Below are 9,840 nucleotides of genomic sequence, written 5' to 3' on the forward strand. Positions count from 1 at the left end.
AAAAGGTCTGGACAGAGTGCGTGAAGTGAACTTAAAGCTCAGTCCTCTGAAATGTAATTCAAACTACCAGACGTTACTTATGTTGTTCATTTATTTACCAGTACAGGCTTATGACAAGACCCTTCCAAACAAGCAGCCATTCTTGATATGTCGGCTCCAGACAATATCCAGGTTTTACAGCATTTCCTTGGTATGGTTAACTATTTGGGCAAATTCATCCTGACTTTAGTGAGTTATCAGCACCTATAAGAGAGCTGACACATAAAAAATGTTGCCTGGTCATGGTTAGAACAACACCAGAGAGCATTTGATAACCTTAAACAGCAAATTGCCAACCCGCCTACATTGAGATGCTATGATGTCCACAAACCAGTAGTTCTTTCCTGTGATGCTTCAAATTTCGGTCTTGGTGCAGTTATTCTTCAAGAGGGCAGGCCTGTTGCCTATGCATCTAGACCTCTTGCTCAAACTGAGATGCAGTATGGTCAAATTGAGAAGGAACTTTTAGCAATTGTGTTTGCATGTATGAAGTTCCATGATTATATTTATGGCTGAGCAATCCTAGTCGAAACTGATAATCAACCTCTACTCACTATTTTAAAGAAGCCTATGCATACTGTTCTAGCAAGACTACAAAGAATGATGCTTAGATTACAACAGTACAATTTCAAAATGGTCTATACAAAAGGTAAACTTCTTTATCTAGTTGATACCTTATCCATATTGCCCAGAAATACCACAGAACAGCTTGATGCAGAGAATTTTGACTTTGATGTCATGGAAGTGCATAATTTTTCTACCACAAGACTTGATGAGCTGAGAGATCATACAAAGACTATTCAATTCTGCAAAAGCTCAACCACTCCATCAATGTTGGATGGCTGTCAAAGCAATCCTGTGTACCACCAAAAGTACAACGTTATCTTCTATACAGAGATGAGATGCTGATGGAAGATGGTATCATTTTCAAAGGTCACAAAGTTATTGTTCCTACTTCCTTACAACATGAATACATGACAATTTTGCATCATGGTCACCCAGGTTCAAATTCTACCAAAAGAAGGGTGAGAGGACTACTATTCTGGCCTTTTCTATCAAAAGATATTGATAAAGTGCTTTCTTCTTGTTCAGTATGCAATAGTACTAAACTGCATTTGCAAAAAGAACCACTTCACTAAGCCAGATTCCTGAACAACCTTCGTCAACAGTAGCCACTGATATAGTTGAGTGGAACAATCAGCATTACTTAGTGTTGGTAGACTTTTATTCAAACTGGTTTGAAATCGATTTGCTACCTAATCTAATGTCCAGTGCTGTTATTACTAAGATGAAACATTTCTCAGTCCATGGTGGTCTACACAAAGTTATTTCTGACAATGGTACCCAGTTTACCAGTCAATTGTTTCAGAGATTTGGAAAAGACTGGGACTTTATCCTAGTTACTAGTAGTTCGGAATACCTGCAGTCAAACGCTCTTGCTGAACATAAAGTACAGAGTGCAAAACAATTACTAGAGAAATCAAAGTGTGACAATAAAGATAGCTTCTTGAATTTACTTAATATCAGAAATATTCACCATGACAACCTACTTGGCTCCCCTGCTCAGAGATTTCTATCTAGGCAAACCAGAACAGCCTTGCCTATCAGTTCAAATGTGTTGGTGCTTAATGTTAAAAACAACAGAGCAATCAAAGCCCAACTTTTCAAGAAGCTTTCTTTTCAGAAGTCCAGATACAATAAAATGAGCAGGTTTCTTCATCCATTGAAAGAAGGAGAGACAGTAAGGATGCAAAATATGAAAGGCTTTGATCGAATTGGTCAAGTCAAAGGCATCTGTGCCAAGCCAAGATCCTACTTAGTGGAATCTGAGGGTATGGAATACAGGAGAAACTGCAGGCATCTTCTTCCTGCGTCAGAAACTATATCACAGCATCGTACCTGTGATATAGACTCTAGATATCAGAGCAACCCTGACAACCCTAACAACAAGAACATGTCTCAGTATCCACTCCGTTCCTAATGATGTCCCAGTTGTCCCCTAAGTTGAACATTCCTTGAAGACAGTCCCCGTTGCTAGATCCAATTCTGACTTTCATGTTACATGATCAGGTCCTATTTCTAGACCTAATGTGAAATACACAGCAACCTGGACATAATTGTTTTATATGTGTCTGATTTTGTATAATTGCATGTCAAAGATCATTTCTGTATAATTACATGTCATTGAGTACTGTCATTTGATGTATGGTCTATTTCGCAAAGAGGGAGGATGTAGAACAGAGTGTGTGTTGTACCTTTAAAAAGCATTCCCAGATGTAAGCACATGCATATAAATATTGAGCATGTGCAGGCAGCAGCGCCATTTTGAGAGGACAGCCAGAGTGTTAACATGTATGAGTGTGGTAGTCAGTCTGTTTACATGTTTATTTAAGTTTAAGCTACAAAGCCTCATTCTTGATGTGTTTGTGTGTAATAAAGCTGCTTGAACTGAACCCATATCCGTTTGTCTGTTTTATCCTGACCGGACGAGTGACAAATATTATCTTCCAGTATGTTAATACTAACATTTGTTTGGTTATTACTTATCTTACCTTATGTTTACATTTAATTTACTAAAGCATGGCAAGGTAGGCCAGTTCCAGGTGATCCACCTACCTTGGCGCCACTGGCTGTGGCGCTGGGGCCCAACACGTCTGGGCCGCAGCCTGGTGGTGCCTCCTCTGCTGCCTGTGGCATCGGGTAGTTCCACCCCACAGGCTGGGTCTGGGCCCCCTTTGGGAGTAGTGGTGGAGGGGGTGATTTTGTCACCTGTGATGAACTACCAGGTATGGTGCACAGGAAGCTTCATCAAACTCAGTAATTGCCTGCGCAGGATGACGAGCATGTTCTCCATCCGGGTGAGGCAAACTCGCCTCAGACACCAGCCTCCACCACTACCACCACAGGGGCAGTGAAGGAGCAGTGCTGGCAGTCCCATGAGTGAGGACATGATTCACACTGCTACCGTGTGGATGCTCCTGGGACTGGGATTCCACAACACCTTCCCCTTCCAAGGTGTACACCCCCCCTCTTGTGTCATGCACCAACCCTGTTTGCTGTCTTGTCTGTCTACAAAAGCTTCCTCACCTTCCCAACTTACCTCCCTCACATGTACCTGTGTCCCTTCCCTAAAATTCCACTCTCACCTTAAAAAAAATAAAAATGGGCACCTGTCCCCCCAAAAATATTGTTCCATACATAGCTCTCCATTTTGCACTTGTGTCCACGGATCTACTTCATAACACTGAAATTTCATAATGTTGAATTTCATAACATTGAGACCATAACACTGAATATTCAAAACACTGAAAATCCAAAACATTGAAAACTCAGAACATTGAAAGTGTGCTTCATAACAGCTCCAAAGGTGGTGGTGTTTCCATATTCATAAAGGATGCGCACACCTCCAGACTGGTAGCCCAACATAATGCATCAGAGATACATCAGGTGTAGCTAACATTGGGTAAGACAGTGATTCAGGTCATAGCCTGCTATAGGTCCCCAACCATGTCCCAAGACTCACACTTAACATTCCTAAGCACCCTGGAGAACATTAGGGTCCAACCTAACACTCTCTTACTAGGCAACTTCAACTACACCCTCCATTAACTGGGTAAACTACTCATGTACCAATACACTTGCCCAACGTTTCCTGGAGTTCATTAATTCCAGTGCCCTGGACCAGCTCTTTCTTACCCCCACTAGAGGTAGCAACATCCTTGACCTGGCCATTACTAACATGGGAGACCGCTGCTCCACACCAATAGTCAGCTTCTCCCTGGTTAGATCTGACCACAAACTGATCACCTTGGAAATCCACATCCCATCCACACCCCCCCCCCCCCCGCAAAGGTAACCACCATGAAAAACTTCTCCAAAGCTAACTTTGGGCTCTTAAAACAGAGGTGGCTACCTTCAAAGCACCTATGAAAATGGAGAATACTTGTGTAACTGCAGAATCATAGACCAGTGCACTGTACAAACATGTACACAAATGCATGGATCTCGCCATACACAATAGAACCAAGACACTCTCCTTCAAAAAAGGAAGCCAATCTGGTGGTCCCCTGCCATAAACAAACTCTATAACAGAAGGAGGAACTGATGCAAAATATGGTGAAGTCCCAAGACTAGAAAAACTCCCTTATCAGCCTCAACAAAAAGTTGAGATCCCTCATCAAATCCTCTAAAGCTAGCTATGAAAACAGAATTGCAGCAGATAGTAAAGACAACCACAAGGCCTTCTATAGTTATGTAAAGAATCTCCATGGCAATACCCAGATTTGTCTGAGCTACTGCACAATGGTACCTCCTATACCAAGCCAGCAGAGATTGCCAATATACTGACCAGCAGATTCAGTGCCAACTTTACCGTTCTCTCCCCCCCCCCAAAGGACCAATCACAATACCAGTAGATTGCTAAGCACCCAGTATTACTGCTGCACAGGTTAAAACAGCACTGTACAAGGCCAAGAATACAGCTTCTATGGGACCTGGCAATATCACTGGTTGTGTTCTACATGAATTACAGTGTAAACTGGCACCTCACCTATCTGCCCTATTCAATCAAGCCTCACCTCAGGCTTTGTCCCTACCAAATGGTGCACTGCTACAGTCATCCCTCTCCACAAAGGAGGAGCAAATACAGACCCTGGGAACTATCACACCATTAGCCTGACAAGTCTGATATGCAAAACTATGGAATGCATCGTCGTGGACCTAATAAGCAAGGATATAGGGAATCTCCAAACTCTGGATCCCACACAGTTTGGTTTTGTGAAGGGTAGATCATGCCTGCTCAACTTGGTCGACTTCTTTGAGTCAGTCACCAGAGCTGTAGATGAAGGCAAGATGGTTCATACAGCCTACCTTAATCTGGCCAAGGCTTTTAATACCATTCCCCACTCAGGAATCATAGAGAAACTCACTAAGCTTGGCATCAACCTCTATATTACAAGGTGGGTTGCAAACTGGCTCACAGACAGAACCCACAGTGTGAAAGTAGCTGACTCCAAATCAGACTGCTGACTAGTCACGAGTGGAGTCCCCAAAGTGTTTGGTCCTGGGTCTTCTCCTGTGTGGACTTCTCTGAAGTCCAGGCCAACACGAAGGGACTGGCTGACAAAGTTTGCAGACAATTGCAAGTTGGGAGCTATTATTAACTCCCCAAGGGATGTTGACATCCTACAGAATGGCTTCACTGAGACCAACGACTGGTGTCAGAACCATGGCCTTAAGCTCAATGCCAAAAAATGTGCCGTCATCCCCTTTGGGAAAAGTCCGGTTCCCATGAATTACCACATTGATGGTAGTCCACTAAACACAGAAGGTGTTATAAGAGATTTGGGTACACAGGTTGACAGCAACCACTCTTTTGATCACCACATTGCCACTGTGGTCAGAAAGGCCTTCTATGTGGCACATCTCTTTACTAAGGGTTTTTCATCCAGGAAGAAAGAGGTTATTGTCTCCCTCTACTCTTCCCTCATTAGTCCAGTCATCGAGTGCAATGCTCCATTTGGCATGTACCTCACTAGACACCTGCAACAAATGGAGAGGCCACACAAATACCTCACAAAGAGGATCCTAGGCCTTAAACACTTGTCCTATATGGGCAGACTCAAAAAACTCCAACTATTCTTCATTTCATATCGACTACTTAGAGACGATCTCTGCTTGACTTACAAAGCCATGTCTGACCCAGCTCTGTTAGAAATGCTACATCTAAAGAAATCCCAGTCGCTTCGCACCACATGCTCCAGAGACCTCAACCTCATTACCACAATTAACAGAACATGCTGGAGGGACATGTTCATAACCCAGAGACTGCCCATGCTATGGAACAGACTTCCCATATATGTCAAGCAGAGCACCTCACTGACCCTTTTCAAGAGAAATCTTGTTGAGTGGATGGGAAACAGAAAATTCACCCCGAGGATAACTCGAGTGGCTCTACTCAACAGAGGCACTGGGAACTAAGGTTGGGTGGCACTATGCCAGGGTAATCCTATGGCTAGTCTTGTAAAGGCCCCAGGGCCATTAGCCTAGTACACACCCCTATGAACCTATGAAAACTACATTGAACAAGTAAATAAGATCCCCTCCATCTACACCACCTAACTTACAAATACACTTTCTACTACATTTCTGCACGGGGGCAAGCCCCCTTGCACACTTCATGTGGGGGGGGCGCTGCCCCCCCCACACCCCCTGTAAATTAAATATACCAACTCCAAGATCACACTACAGTAGAAAAAAGTGAATTTTCTAACCTCACTGTGAGGTTAGGACATTAACTTTTTTCCACTGTAATATGATAAATGTGAGATGTGTAACCAAGCAGTGATTACTGGTATCCATATGTTATTGCTGTATCTCTACATACTATACTGCCACGTACGTGATCCTGACATATGTTCACATTTTATTGTCTTTCAGGAGATATGTATCCAAGATGCTGGGGCCCTTTTACAGAGGCAGAAAATAAAGCTATCCTGGACGTTCTGCACCAGCATCACCAACTCCTGCTGTCCAGGAGGAGGACAAACAGGGAAGAGAAGACAGCATTGTGAGCTGACTTGGTTCTCACTGTGAATGTCATTTGTCATCAGAGAAGGGCATATGAGCAGGTGGGTCACTGTGCCACAGATATGACAAATTCCACTTGCAGAAGAGCAGCAGATGCGGCCAAGAATTGTAGTGTCACCGGTGGAGGGCCTGTAGTGGAACAACCACTGTCAGCCACAGAAGAATTCCTGGTGAACCTAGGAACACGGGACATCTCTCCGGTATCCATCACACAGTATATTATGGATGTGGATGCCACCATTTCCACACAAGATGAGTATCCAGGTATGCTTAGTTGGCTAAGCATTGGAATACTGTAGCATTCAGTGTTTCACAGTGTACATACTTTTTTGTGGATGGCAGGCATTTTTATGGTTGGGAGGTTAGTTGCAGTGTGAATCTCATGGCCAGATTGTGACCTGCATACCGATTAATAAAGTATGTACTGTAAATGGGAGATATGTGGCTGCATCAACCTGTCATAGTGCAACATGCATTGCTGTTTACATTATCTCTCCCTAAAATTTTCACAGGGTAATCAGGAATCAGACGTGGCCATGCTCCTGCTCCAGGTAAGCATAACACTGTTGTGTTGCAGATTTAAACTGAGTGCATTGTATTTGCTAAAGTGTCATCCCAGGCCTGCTGGCTGGATTAATGTACAGTCTGCATTATTGCCAACCTCAGAGAGTTTTACCAATGGAACACAGTTTGCAATCATATCTATGCCTTGTAGTTGTGACCACACTGATAGATTTGCAGTATTTGTAGGATAGTACAGATTGCCTTATGTGTCAACTGTGCAGAGTTTTGATAACTGTCAGTAGTGTACATCAGTGTTGCTCATGAGATTCTTGAATAAGGAGCTTATTCTTTACAAGCAACTACAGAAGTTTTTTTTTAGAAAACAATGCCTCAGGTCCTGATTTATGAGGATGGGGTTAAACAAACCTGTAATAATGACAGCATCGTATACAGCTTAACATATATTGCAAGATAGTACTGTAGAGCATAGTAGTGCATGTACTAATGTATCGCTTTTCCCTTTTTATCACAAGTGACCAGGGGGGTTGGTCTCTGTTCCCTACACAACCTGCTGTCAGTCTCTCTTCAGACTGCGATGATGATGATTATGGTGGCCAGAGTGAGGCATGAGGAGTGTTGCAGGGGCTGAATCTGTCACAGAGGTTGACATCTCTCTTCTGCCCTCATTATCACAGTGCACAGTCAGTATGCTTATGCATACCCAGTCCCCTGAGGCTACAGATATTGAACAGTCAGAGGGTGGGGACATTGAACAGAAATGTGTGGGTACTATGGCTGCAGTCAGTGTTGATACTGGCCATTTCTAAAGAGATGGTGAGGTTCCACACAGGCAGATTGATAGGAGTGCTCATAGGAGGCCTGATGTCCTTCCACTACCTGTTGTGGGTGTCCTGTCATGTGTCACTTGGCATATGTTTAGGACAATCATGGAGGCATAGGCACATTCCAAAAGGACCTCCAGACAAATGCTCAGGATTATGGATGCAGCATAGGGCACAGCCATGTTCCGAAAGGACCTCCAGACAAATGTTCAGGGTTATGGATGCAGCATAGTCTGACATCTGTGACTGCCTCCACCGCTTTGCTGATACCCTGGATTGGCTGACTGATGCAGTGGGAAGACTGTGATCTGAGGGAGAGATCCCAGATTATATGTCTTGGAACGGTCATTGTCTGTGATGAAACATCTGGTTGGAGTTCAGCATTGGACTCGTAGACATAGGTCATCAACTACATCTGCTGAGAGTCCACGTGGCCATGCTCACTCACCCTCCCATTGTGGGGGTTCATCTAACACCCCAGAGGTAAGTGTGCTGTCCACACCAAAACATAGCAGGACATGGGCTCATGGTCTCAGGCATTCCCGTGGAGGACATGGTCCCAGCAGACAGCATTCACCCTCAGGTAGTACTGCCAATTCTGATCTTGGGCATGGAAGTGCCATTGCAACTCCTGGCAGAGCAAGTTCCTGTGTTTAGTCTATCTTGCCTGCTTCCCTTCCTAACTAACATACATGCTTGCCAACCTATTGGGTCAGCCTAGGCCTCCTGCACCACCACACAACACCCTGTGCAAGTGATGATACCTGTGCCACATCCCTGTCATTCTTGTCATCGATGTAGGGAAATGAAGCTATGTATCTGATGCACAGGGTGACTACCTAAATTGCTATATATTTCTTTAATCCACTGTTGCATTTCATGTGCTACTTGTACTGGTCACGGACAGATATTGCTTGATGGCAGTTGTATTGCGTAAACCACATTTTGTTGTGTAGATTAAGTTGGATGATGCTGTAACGGCTGTATACTTACAAAATTAATGGTGTCTCATAGAACTGTGTATGTTTCAGATTCAGAATTGTTTGGGACATGCCTATGGCTACAGTGCTACAATAAACCTGTGACAGTCAAAGCACAGGAAGGAATGTCAGCACAGAAACAAAATGTCTTCACAAAGGTAAAGTAGTATAGGTGCATGGCTCAATAGGTTCATATGTGTATCGCAGGCTAACAGTGACAATGGCATCATGCGTCATACTCCTGCATCCATAATCTCTGACACAATGTGGCTCCCTTGATAAGTATAAGCAGGGTTCTGGGTGCTGATACAGCTACAAGCTGTGGCATAGGAGATGCACCATCTATAATCCTGTGTCCATTACAGATATTTGTCCTAATCCAGTTATGATAACCTTGTTCCGCATCCCTTTGTGTTATTTACACATGATGTGTGTTACAGCAGAAGTATGGTTCACATGGATGGGGAGCCAGTTGCATGTAGTGTGTAGTGTCATGGTTAGATACCTGTCTCCCCAGAATGGCCTATTTATACCACAGTCAAGGTGCAGCTGTGTACAACAGGTATTCCCCGTGCTAGTCCTTTGCTGGATGTGCAGGTGGTACACAAGTGGGATCTGACAGCCCCATGTATGGCAGCCATACATCTCCCCTCCAAAGCATGTAAAAGACAGACTACACAGTTTTGACCTTGATGCAGTCTGCATTGGACATGTTATGTACACTGCGCATTGTATTACTGTGGGGCATCTATGGCTGTTACAGGTGTCAGATATGCCTATGTACTTACATACTGCAGGTGTCATTGCACTCACTGATAGCTGTCATGAGTGCCACATACAGTGTAACAATGACATTCTGGGATTTACATGCCATACCTTTATCTATA

This window comes from Protopterus annectens, chromosome 5.part1 (genome assembly GCF_019279795.1).
Source record: "Protopterus annectens isolate FY-2018-M chromosome 5.part1, PAN1.0, whole genome shotgun sequence".
NCBI classification, from domain to species: domain Eukaryota; kingdom Metazoa; phylum Chordata; order Ceratodontiformes; family Protopteridae; genus Protopterus; species Protopterus annectens.